General features: G+C 39.7%; 1 pseudogene; it reads left to right on the top strand.

Moving 5' to 3' along the window:
- The first annotated feature begins 645 nt into the window (after positions 1-645).
- Positions 646-9,476, top strand: LOC144220290 (large ribosomal subunit protein uL4 pseudogene; annotated as a pseudogene).
- The last annotated feature ends 4,040 nt before the right edge of the window (positions 9,477-13,516 follow it).

Raw genomic sequence — 13,516 nt, 5'->3', positions numbered from 1 at the left:
AAGGAGACAGAATCTGAAGCAGGCTCCAGGCTCTGAGCAAGCTGTCAGCACAGAACTCTATGCGGGGCCCAAACCCACAAACCATGAGATTGTGACCTGAGCTGAAGGCGAATGTTCAACCTACTGAGCCACCCAGGTTCCCTGTTAACTCTTCCTTAAGTCAGAGTCAGAGTAAGAGAAACCAACAGGTAACAATAGGTTGCAAAATGATTGGTTGGTTGATACATCTCTGTGATAAATTACATCAATAGTTGTAATTCCCTGCCCCTCCCTAATTCTATATCCTTTGCCATATACTTTTGTAGTTTCATCCACTGTAGGTTGGGGCACCCCTACTTCCTGACTCTGTACTCATCCATGTGATTTCCTTAGACCGACAGAATAAGATGCCTTCAAAAAAGTCTTGTATGCTTCCACTTGCTCTTTTGAACCTCTGCCATGGCCACTGTCAAGAACAAACTGGAGCTGGGCTGATGATCCTAGCAGGAGGACAGAGCACAGCCACCTGCAAGGCTAGCCCAGCCAAGATCAGTCAACCCTCACCCAACTCATAGACTGGGAGAAATAATAAATGGGTGTCTGAAGATGAATTGCTACACACATTATCCAACTGATACAGGAGCATGGCCCTCTCCTCTCCCTATGATGGAGTATGTTCCTCCACTGATATTAGTATACTCTGAGAAGAGGGAGTCATCTGGAAATTAATGTTACTCTGCCTTCAGTGCTCAAGGCTCCCATTCGACCTGATACTATGAATTTTGTTCACACCAGCTTGCATGAAAACAGCAAAGAGCCATATGGTGTCAGTGAATTGGCAAGTCATCAAACAAGTGCTGAGTCTTGGGCGGAGGGGGCGGGACTGGCAGAGCCATGACTCAAATTTCCAGAGTTTGAAGTGGTGGGATTCACCATTCTGTCCAGGGTGCTTTTGGAAATATGTGTCATAGGGGCCACATGTTTGCGCCAACCAAAACCCGGTGCCGTTGGCACCACAGAATGAACACAACACAGAAGCAATATGCCATCTGCTCTTCCCTGGCTGCCTCAGCCTTACCAGTGCTGGTCGTGTCAAAAGGTCTTCGTATTGAGGAAGGTCCTGAAATTTCCTTGCTGGTTGAAAGCTACAAGAAGACCCCAGAGGAATGATATCAAAACGGTCTATGCCTCTCAGCCGATAAATGCTGGCAAGGGCAAAATGATCAACTGTCATCAAATCCAGAACAGGGGCCCCTATGTCATCTCGAATGAAGAAAACGGTATCATTAAGGCCTTCAGAAATATCCCTGGAATTACTTTACCTAATATAAGCATATTGAATGTTTTGAAACTTACTCCTGCTGGACATGTGGGGCCTTCCTGCATTTGGATTGAAAGTGCCTTCTGCAAGTCAGACACTCTGTATGGCACTAAGGTAAGGCTGCATCCCTCAGGAGTAACTACAACCTTCCCGTGCAAGAGATGCTTAAGACCTTAGCAGAACCTGCAAGAGCCCAGAGATCCAAAGAGACCTTCAAGTACCACACAAGAAGATTCATTGCAGCGTTCTGAAGAAGGATTCACTGAAAAACCTGAGAATCATATTGAAGCTTACCCATGTGCAGAGACCATGCACCCAACACCATTCTTCACTGGGCCAAGAATCACAAATTCCAGATGGATAAGTCAGTAGCAGTGTTAGAAGCCAAATCACAGAAGAAGAGGGTTCCAGGCCAGAAGCCTGTGGTAGGGGACAAAGGAAAGAAAGCTATTATTAGTGTTCAGAAGCAGAAGAGGAGGAGGAGCTACAATGCTGGTGTAGTAGGGGGACCCTGAGCTTGCCTCATCCCTCAAACACAACTAGATCAACATCAAATCATTTGGAACACCTACCAAATCGATCTGAGGATTAAGAGAGAACAAGCTTCACAGTTAGAGAAGAGAAGGTGGCAGATACAAGGTGCGGAGATGTAAAATGGGGGAGAGAAAAGCTGTGGTGCCACACTGAGGAGGAAGCCCATTTCACAGAGAAAAAACAGAGAGAGAAGGAGAGAGGGTGGGAGAGAGCAGTGTGTCAAGTTCACACAAGAAATACACTTCCTCAAAACCACTGACTGAGGAATCAAGAGGAACTGATTATCGCACATTTTTACAAACAGTGGAGCTCAAATTCTGAGGTTTTAGAAGTCAGCACCATTTGCTGGAGTCAAGCCCAGTGGGCAGCAGTGCTCCTGGGAAAAAGGGCAAATGCTGGACAGAGTGGACAGAGGACAGTGTGGTGTAGGGATCCCCTGGGTCGCACTAGGAAGGAATGTTCCCCTTCCTGGAAGGAATGTTCCCCTTCCTGGAGTACATTTGGAAGAGGGTATATTGCCTCTCCAAGGACAAAAAACAAAGTGGGTGCCAACAAGCAGCCATTCACCTGTAAGGGACAGAAGTGCACACAGAGGGCAGATAACCTGATGGCAGCTTTTTGCTGTGCTACACCATAAACTCCAAGTGCCTATACAGCTACACAACTACTTCACTGGGAAAAAGCCAGCGTCAGACACAGCACAGATCTCCTCCTCTGAAGGAAGGGAGCGGATCTGCGCCTTGCCAGTCCTTTATGATTTAGAGTGCTGAATCCCAGCTGCAGGCCAGAGATAAAACACAGGAGAACTGTGGTACTGGGTATTCATTGGCCCCAGGCACAGACAGGTTGAGGGCAGGGATCTGACAGAAGCCTAGGACACAAAAAGGGAGACTTCGCTTTTCTATGAGAGTTTCCTGAACAGCAGTGGACATGAGCTTCCCTAGACAGTAATAAAAGAGTGGGGTGACACCATCTTCCCTTGCCATGGTCGGACTTCAGTAAGTGACATAGCACCCTCAGTGGAGGGTGGAGTAGCTTACAGCAGTCCTCACCATGCTGTGCATGCAGGGGCATCTTTACTAAGGCAGGTCTGACTGTGAGCCAGCATGGCAGGCCTCTCCCCCAGAGGATAAGCACAGGCCCCCAGCATGCACCAAATCTATTGATCATAGAGTGCTCCAAAATGTCAGCTTCAGTTCTGGTGGAAATAGGACCAGGCTTTCTTATTTTTCCTTTCTTTCTTTTTCTTTGAAATCAGGCTTATACTTTTTTGTTTATCTGTTCATCTGGGGTTTTTTTGTTCCTTTTCCTCTTCTCTCTCTTTCAATCAACCTTTTTAAATTTTTTTAATCAGGCTTATTTAAACAAACAAATTAAAACACACCTGGTTAAAGGTCCAAACACTCTCCCCTGCAACCAAAGAGAAACTCTGCACAGGACTTACCTGGGGGAAAGAGCAGCCAAATCACAACAGTAGAGTATACACAGCATACACCTTAACCATTTCCTGAAACACCAGGCTTTGGACAGTGTTATCACCCTTTCTCAATACAGCATTACTTTCAGGATGAGGAAACATAACAGGCCTTCATAATACACAAAACACAGAAACCCAGACAAAATGACAAGATGAAATAATTCTCCCCAAAAGAAAGATCAAAAAGAAATCACAGCCATGGATTTACTCAAAAAAAGATATAAACAATATATCTAAACAAGAATTTAAAACAACAGTTATAAGAATACTAGCTGGGCTTGAAAGAAGCATAGAAGACACCAGAGAAACCCTTACTGAAGAAATAAAAGACCTAAAAAATAGGTTGAAATAAAAAAAATCCTTTACCTAAGATACAAAGCTGACTGTAATCACAATGGGGATGGAAGAAGCTGAGGAATGAATAGGTGATATAAAAGATAAAGTTATGGAAAATATTGAAGCTGAAGAAAGAAAGGAAACAATTAGATCATGACTATAGACTCAGGGAATGAAGTCATTCTCTAAAACACAATAATATCTGAATCACAGGAGTACCAGAAGAGTGGGGGAAGGTGCAGAAGGTTTATTTGAACAAATCATAGCTGAGAACTTCCATAATCTGGGGAAGGAAACACTCATCCAAGTCCAAGAGGCACAGAGATTTACCATCAAAATAAACCAAAACAGGTCAATACCATATCATATCATAGTAAAACTTGCAAAAATCAAAAAAAGAGAGAATTCTGAAAGTTGCTAGGAACAAAAAATGCTTAATCTACAAAGGTAGACACATTAGGTTAGCAGCAGACCTGTCCAGGGAGTTGGCAGGTCAGAAATGAGTGGGATGATACATTCAATGAGCTAAATGGGAAAAATATTTAGCCAAGAATACTTTTAAATTTTTTAAATGTTTTTATTTATTTTTGAGAGAGAGAGGGAGAGAGAGAGTACGAGCAGAGGAGGGACAGAGATAGAGGGAGACACAGAATCCTAAACCGACTCTAGGCTCTGAGTTGTCAGCAGAGAGCCCAATGTGGGGCTCTAATTCAAGAACTGTGAGATCATGACCTGAGCCGAAATCTGACGCTTAACTGACTGAGGCACCCAGACACCCCACAGCCAATACTTTATTCAGCAGGGCTATCATTCAGAATAGAAGGAGAGATAGAGTTTCCAAGAAAATCAAAAACTAAAGAAGTTTGTGAACAATAAACCAGCTCTGCAATAAATGTTAAGTGGACACTTTGATCAGGAAAGAGAGACCAAAAGCAGCAAGGACTAGAAAGGAACAGAGACAATCTACAGGGACAGCAACTTTACAGGTAATACAATGGCACTAAACTCATATTGATCAATAATTACTATGAATGTAAATGGACTAAAACACATAAGGTAGCAGAACGAATAAAAAAACAAGACCCATCAGGGGCGCCTGGGTGGCTTAGTTGGTTGAGCGCCCGACTTTCGCTTGGGTCATGATCTCGCGGTTCGTGTGTTCGGGCCCTGCGTCGGGCTCTGTGCTGACTGCCAGCTCAGAGCCAGGAGCCTGTTTCAGTCTATGATTCCCTCTCTCTCTGACCCTCTCCTGCTCACGCTGTCTCTCTCTCTCCTAGAAATAAATAAAAAATTCAAAAAAAAAAAAAGACCCATCAAATATGCTGCTTACAAGAGATTCATATGAGACCCAAAGACACTGACAGATTGAAAGTGAGGGAAAGGAGAACAATTTATCATGCCAACGGACATCAGAAGAACGCTGGAGTAACCATACTTACATCAGACAAACTAAATTTTAAACCCAAGACTGTAATAAGAGAGGAAAGGTACTATATCATAATAAAGGATCTACCCAACAAGAAGATATAATAATTGTAAATATTTATGTGCCAAACTTGGAAGCACCCAAATATACAAATCAACTAACAAAGAAACTCATTGATAATAATATAATAATACTAGGGGACTTTAACACCTCACTTACAGCAAAGGACAGATCATCTAAGCAGAAGATCAACAAGGAAACAATGACTTTGAATGATACACTAGACCAGATGGACTTAACATATATTCAAAGCATTTAATCCTAAAGAAGCTGAATACACATTCTTTTAAAGTGCACGTGGAACCTTCTCCAAAACAGATCATACACTGGGTCACAAACCAGGCCTTTAACAGGACAAAAAGATTGAGATCATACCATGCATATTTTCAGACTACAATGCTATGAAACTTGAAGTCAACCACAAAACACACACATACACACACACACACACACACACACACACAAAAACAACTGAACAGACCACAAATACATGGAGGTTAAAGATGATCCTACTAAGAGTGAATGGATTAACCAGGAAATTAAAGAAGAAATTAAAAGAGGCAAACAAAAATGAAAACATGACAATCTAAAACTTTTGGGATGGAGCAAAAAAGGGCATAAAAAGAAGTACACAGCAATAAATAAGGCCTATATCAAGAAGCAAGAAAGGTCTCAAATGCACAACCTAACCTTACAACTAAAGGAGCTGAAAAAAAGAACAGCAAATAAAGCCTGAAACCAGAAGAAGATGGGAAAAAATAAAACTGAGAGCAGAAATAAATGGCATAGAAATTTTTTAAAAATTGTAGATCAACAAAACTAGGAGCTGGTTCTTTATAAGAATTAACAAAATTGATAAACCCCTAGCCAGAGTTATTAAAAAGAAAGAGAAAGGACTCAAATAATTAAAATCATGAATGAAAGAGGAGAGATCAAAACCAACACCACAGAAATAAAATTATAATAGAATATTATGAGCAATTATATGCCAACAAATTGGGCAAGCTAGAAAAAGTGGATAAATTCCTAGAAAGATTAGAAACTACCAAAACTGAAACAGGAAGAAATAGAAAATTTGAACAGACCCATAACCAGCAAATAAATTGAATCAATAACCAAAAAGTCTCCCAACAAACAAGAGTCCAGGGCCAGATGGCTTACCAGTGGAATTTTACCAGACATTTTAAAGTGGAATTAATACCTATTCTTTTGAAACTGTTCCAACAAATAAAAATGGAAGGAAAATTGCCAAACTCATTCTGTGGGGCCAACATTACCTTGATTGCAAAACCAAAGACCCCACCAATATCCCTGATGAATGTTAAAAATCTGAACAAGAAACTAGCAAATCAAATCCAACAGTACAATAAAACAATTATTAACCATGATCAACTGGAACTTATTCCTGGGCTGCAGGGTTGGTTCAACATTCACAAATCAATAACCGTGATACACCACCTTAATAAAACAAAGGATAAGAACCATATGATTGTTTCAATTGATACAGAAAAAGAAGTTGACACAAAACAGCATCCATTCTTGATAACAAAATCTTCAAAAAGCAGGGATAGATGGAACATATCTCAATATCATACAGGCCATAAGCAAAAGACCCACAGCTAATATCACCCTCAATAAGGAAACACTGAGAACCTTACCCCCAAGGTCAGGAACATGACAAGGATGTCCACTCTCACCATTACTATTTACCACTGTAATAGAAATATTAGCCTCAGCAATCAGACAACAAAACGAAACAAAAGGCACCCAAATTGTCAAGAAGGAGCTCAAACTTTCACTCTTTGTAGATGACATGATAGTCTATGTAGAAAACCCAAAAGACTACACCAAAAAAGTTGCTAGAACTAATACATGAATTCAGCAAAGTCTCAGGATATGAAATCAATGTTCAGAAATCTGTTGCAGTTCTATACACCAATAATGAAGCAGCAGATAGAGAAATCAGGGAATTGATCCCATTTACAATTGCACCAAAAACCATTAGATAGCTGGGAATAAACATAACCAAAGAGGTAAAAGATCTGTGCTCTGAAAACTACAGAACACTTATGAAAGAAATTAAAGAAGACACAAAGAAATGGAAAAATATTCCATGCTCATGGACTGGAAGAGCAAATATTGTTAAAATGTCTATACTAGCCAAAGCCATCTACACATTCAATGCAATCCCTATCAAAATAACACCAGTATTCTTCACAGAGCCAGAACAAACAATCCTAAAATTTGTATGAAATCAGAAAAGATCCTAAAAGTAACATTGAAAAAGGAAAGCAAAGTGGGAGGCATCACAATTCCAGACTTTAAACTGTATTGCAAAACTGTAATCATTAGGATAGTATGGTACTGGCACAAAAAAAGAAACAAAGATCAATGGAACAAAATAGAGAACCCAGAAATGAGCCCACAACTATATGGTCAACTAATATTCAACAAAGCAAGAAAGAATATCCAGTGGAAAAATGACAGTCTCTTCAGCAAATGGTGCTGGGGAAAGTGGAAAATGGCATGCAAAAGAATGAAACTGGACCATTTTCTTACACCATACACAAAAATAAATTAAAAACAGATGTTAGACCTAAATGTGAGACAGGAAATGATTAAAAATCCCTGGATGAGAACCCAGGCAGCAATCTCACCTCTTTGACCTTGGCTGCAGCATCTTCTTACTAGACATGTTACTGGAGGCAAGGATAACAAGAGCAAAAATGAACCATGGGGACTTCCTCAAGACAAAAACTTCCGCACAGTGAAGGAAACAATCAACAAACCTAGAAGGCAGCCTACAGAATGGAAGAAAATATTTGCAAATGATATATCAGATAAAGGGCCAGTACCCAAAATCTATAAAGAACTTACCAAACTCAATACCCAAAAAATAAATAATCAAGTTAAAATATGGGCAGAAGACATGAACAGACACTTCTCCAAAGATGACATACAAAAGGTTAACTGTGGCGCACCTGGGAGGTTCAGTCAGTTAAGCGTCCAACTTCGGCTCAGGTCACGATCTCATGGTTTGTGGGTTCGAGCCCCGTGTCAGGCTCTGTGCTAACAGCTCATTCAGAGCCTGGAGCTGCTTCAGATTCTGTGTCTCCCTCTCTCTCTGACCCTCCCCTGCTCATGCTGTCTCTCTCTCGGAAATAAATAAAACATTAAACAAAAACAAATTTTTTAAAAGGCTAATAGATACATGAAAAAATGCTCAATATCACTCATCATCAGGGAAATACAAATCAAAATCACAATGAGGGGGCACCTAGGTGGCTCAGTCAGTTGAACATCTGACTCTTGATTTTGGCTCAGGGCATGATCCAATGGCCAAGTGATTCTCTCCCTGCCACCCCCTACCCTGCCTCTCTCCCCGGCTTATTCATTCGCTCTCTTGCTCTCTCTCTAAAAAATGAAACAAACAAAACAAAAACAGAACAGAACCACAATGAGATACCTTGTCACACCTGCCAGAATGGCTAAAGTTAACAACTCAGGAAACAACAGATGTTGGCAAGGATGCAGAGAAAAGGGAACCCTCTCATACTGTTGGTAAAAATGCAATCTGGTGCAGCCAGTCTGAAAAACAATATGGAGGTTCTATAAAAAGTTAAAAAGAGAACTACCATATGACCCAGCAATTGCACTACTAAGTATTTATCTAAAGAATACAAAAATACTGATTTGAATGGACACGTGCACCCCAATGTTTATAGCAGCACTATCAACAATAGCCAAGTTATGGAAAGAGACCAAATGTCCTTTGACTGATGAATGGATAAAGAATATACAATGGAATATTACTTGGCAATCAAAAACAATGAAATCTTGTCATTTGCAACAATGTGAATGGAACTAGAGTGTATTATGCTAAGTGAAATAAGTCAATTAAAGTACGACAAATATCATATGATTTCACTCATATGTGGAATTTAAGAAACAAAACAGATGAACATGGGGGAAGGGAAGGAAAAATAAAATAAAAACAGAGAGGGAGACAAATCATAAGAAACTCTTAACTATAGAGAACAAACTGAGGGTTGGTGGAGGAAAGATGGGTGAGGATTGGAGAAATGGGTGATAGGCATTAAAGAGGGCACTTGTTGGGATAAGCACTGGGTGTTATACATAAGTGATAAATCACTAAATTCTACTCCTAAAACCAATACTACACTAAAGATTAACTAACTTGAATAAAATCCTGGAAAAAGTTTCTAAAACAGCAGAAGAAAACTTTGGTAGGTAAAAAGACTGCAGCTACCAAGAAATCAGCAGTGGAGTAGAAGCCTGCAGAAAAGAAACTCACCACGGAACAAAAGAAGCCTGCTATATAAAAACTTAAATGTGTGTATTCCATAAGAGTTAAAGCATTTTGAACTGCTAATTTTGAATAAAGACCTGATCGAAGGCAATGTGGAAAAAAAAAACAAAAATGTCTGACTGATACAGTCCCACCTTCAAGATATTTTGCTTATAATAAAATCACAGGTACAATAAAACCCATCAACAACACAAAATAAAACAGGAGTCAGGAAATTAAAGAGATGAGAGGAGAAAGATAGAGGGGAGGAGCAGACTTCTGCTCCAAAGAGCCAAAAATCCTAGCCATTACTATATACAAAAGAAAAAAAGTAGAAAAGAGACCAGAACCCACAGCTATTTCCAATGGCCTGAAGAGCATTCACCCGAAGTGTGGGAACAATGGAAAAACTACAGACCTTGAAATGAGAACTTCAGTTCTCAGTGCTATGTAAATAGTCTGAGCTCTTTATTCTCACTAGTTAAAATAAGAAAATAATACTCTCTTCTTCATAGAGTAGATATGAGGATTATACAATATTATAGTATTGTATATAATAGTATAATAGAAGAGAAGCATTTGGCATATAATCAATAAATGATGGATACTAGTATTGGTAATATACTAGTTAAGTGTTTGCTTAAGTTTCTGGTCTCCATACTCTGTGTATCTTTTTCTCAAGACCTGGTTGTTTTCTTTCCTAGCACATATCACTGGTTCCCAGATTCTTTGATTTACTCCTTATCTGGTGAACCAATACTCCAATTTGCCCCTTATCATCCTGCCTCTGACAACGATAGAAAGGACACCATAAATATAGCTGTAAAATGAATTAACAGTTAAATATTATGGAGATACTTACTGGGCATGATACTAATAAGCCTTTTACATATATTACATCCTATTATCCATGTATTGGCCCCATTTTTTTTTCTCATCATCTCCATTTTACGGATAAAAACACTGAGAAACAGCGACACTAATTACCTTTTCCAAGATTATTTCCATTAAGTGGTGGTGAAAAGATTTAAAGCCAGGGCTTTATGATGCTAAATATTGCCCTTCCCACAGCAATACCACTGCACCTCCCAGACTCTAAGAACTTGTCTATGCCTTGACAGATTCATGACTGGATAATATCTGCTTCTGGGTCAATAATTTCTGTGTTCAAGTGTGACAGACGAGTAGAAGGTAGGTGCTCTTGACTCCTAAACAGAGTTCAATGACAATGTCCACCCTGCGAACAGGGACTGGCAGGAAGACCCTACACTCTTTCTCAGAAAGGACGGTGTAGAACAATTTCCAACCTTCGATTGGACTCTTCAACCCCCCTGGAGCCAGGCTTGCACAGGGGACCCTGCAGCAGTTATCCTGGGGCTGTCCATGGACATCTATTTTCTGCTCTCAGGAACTTCCCCCCCCCCTTCAGTTACTCAGATGGCAGCACAGCAACTCAATCAATGTGTTCCAGGAGGTCACACTTTGGGAAGAATCTTACAATGAATTAAAATTTCATTTTAGACCCTTAATAGCCCAATCAATAATTTAGGGAACAAAGGAAATATTTTCTGGGAAAGCATTAGCTTGAAACTGAAGAGTAGCTTCTCATCCCTTGGAAATGACACACTTTTAATAAGGGTGGGGGAGAGAGAGCAGAGCCTGATAACTGCCTTTCACATATTCTCACTCGCTCTCCTTCCTTCTCTCTCTTGCTCTCACTCCTTTTTCTCTCTTTACTCCTTTTCTCTTCTCTCCTGTCTCCTATCTCATCTTCTCTTTTGTTCTCCCCTGGCTACCCTATTACTGTTTCATATTTCTCGTCTTTCTGAATATTGTCCTTGCTGGTGCAGTTACTAATTAGTACTGTAACAAATCTGCAGCTATGAAGTATTCCTTTTTCTTGGAAACAGATCAAAACCATTACCGATAATGTTGTTTAATTTCATTTTGAAGTATTAGTCCAACTTAAAATTAAAGATTCACCTTAAAGAAATAGCTACAATTCAAATGAAAATGTTATTTTTTCCAGTGTGCCTGGCTGACTAAAAATATTTAATTAAAAAATGTCAAAATAGACAAGATTCTAAGAGTTCTAAAGCTGTTTTTGAGAATTCACATGGTGGTTAATAATATATCGAACTTGTTAAAACCTTTGAACTGATTTCCAAGAAACTACTTCAAAATGCATTTTTTCCCCTCTTTCTCTAGTTGCTACTGATTGCAGGAGCACGAAGAAAACCCATTTGGTTTGGGAACAAGCAAACTTCAACAAAAAGTAACCTGACAAACACTTTTGCCCCAGAAATCCTCAATCTAGGCTGAATTTTAGTACAAAGTCACAGGCCAAGAACCCAAATGCCCCATACTTCTCCAGGCACCTCAATGATGATTCACCAAAGCCAATGCAAAATTGTAACAGAAATTAAGCTTGTAAAAGAAAGCCAGCACTGGCATGATCCCTGAAGAGAAGAAAGAACAGAGAACTAGCGAATACCAAAGGAGAGATAATTTGCCTTCTTTCTTCCTGAAGAAAAATAAGAAATTTGGATAGATCAGTGATGTCAGCTGTAAAAGTATCCCCACATCCCAGCTGTCATCCTGGCAGACACCTATAAATCCCTAAAGCCTGTGGATCAGGAGATTAGAGTTGTCACATAAGAAAATCCCTATTTGCAATCCTAGGACTGGGTGATCTTCAAAACCTTTTTCAGATGTAAAAAAGTTGTTAAAACTAGATTATTTGCTCAGGTTTACCCGGCAAAGGTAATGGTGGAAGCCCAGTATCCTGATTTCTAGATCAAGTCACATTAATTGATAATGGCTCTGCAGGTCTCACTCCCATCCCTTTCCACCTTGTGCGTTACCATGACAAGGGGCGCTGGGCACATCCTGCTCTGTCTACTGCAGGCAGTGCCCTACAGATTCACCATCCACTTCTACCCAAATTCTCCAGTCAGTTCTCAGTCCATTCCCTCGGCAGTGATCTCCAACTCCAGCTGCATCAACATCACCTGGATGCCTGTTAAAACACAAATTGTTCAGCTCCAGCCCCAGAGTTTCAGATTCAGAAGGTCTACATGCACCCAAGAATTTGTATTTCTAGCAAGTGTTGTGAGATAATTCTCCACAGTATAGCGTTTCCTCACATCTTGCAAGCGGAGTCACTGCCTTCCTTTCTTCTGGACTACTTTTCAAGGATTTTGTAGAGTGAACAGCCTTAGGATATAGAGACAGAAGAAAGCAGGTTTATTTACATCCTGTTTAATAAAGATAATAATACTGTTCTCCAGGGCAAAGTTCAGGCAAACTTACTGTCCATTATAAATGATCAGAATTCCGTAAGCTCATGTTTCTTCTCCTCTAATGACAGCCACTTCTTGTGCAGGCATTATCTGGCCCTCCCGACATTGTCCTGTGAGAATTAAGGCCCAGGGATTGATATAGGGACTTAACATATATTACACATTTTCATTTATTTATTAGGTTTTTGTCTACATCTCCCTCCCAGTACATTCCAGGACTCCTACTGTGCTCACTCCTCTTTTGTTCCCAGGACTTAAAACAGGGTCAGGTACATAATAGGTACTCACTAAACATTTGTTGAATGAATGAATAATAAATACCAAAAAATGAAACGAATAATAACCCAATAAGTTCGGCACAACTCAACTCTCTTTTATAGATGAAAAAACAAGAGGCTGAGTGGGTTTGGTAACTGGGCAGTAATCACAGAGCTAGTGAATGGTAAAGATGGTATTTGAACCTAAGTCTCTGATTCTCCCATCTAAACTTCTAATCACTATGTTCTACTATATGTCTGTGAAGAGAAGAGCAGAGAGTAGATACCAGCAGGTGGGTGCTGGCTACTTGGTAATCCCAATGATTGTTTTCTTCTTTCTACAGACCTATACTTTCTAAATTTTCTACCAAAAAATACATATATACGTATTTTGCATATGTATATATATGCATGTACATACATATATACATATATCTATGGGTTTGTATATATAAGTACATAGATATATTTTTTTATAATGAGAAAAATTTTATTTTATTTTATTTTTTTATAAA

Source organism: Crocuta crocuta, unplaced genomic scaffold (genome assembly GCF_008692635.1).
Source record: "Crocuta crocuta isolate KB4526 unplaced genomic scaffold, BGI_CrCroc_1.0 scaffold179, whole genome shotgun sequence".
Taxonomy (NCBI): Eukaryota; Metazoa; Chordata; class Mammalia; order Carnivora; family Hyaenidae; genus Crocuta; species Crocuta crocuta.
This window is presented reverse-complemented; position numbering and strand designations above follow the sequence as displayed.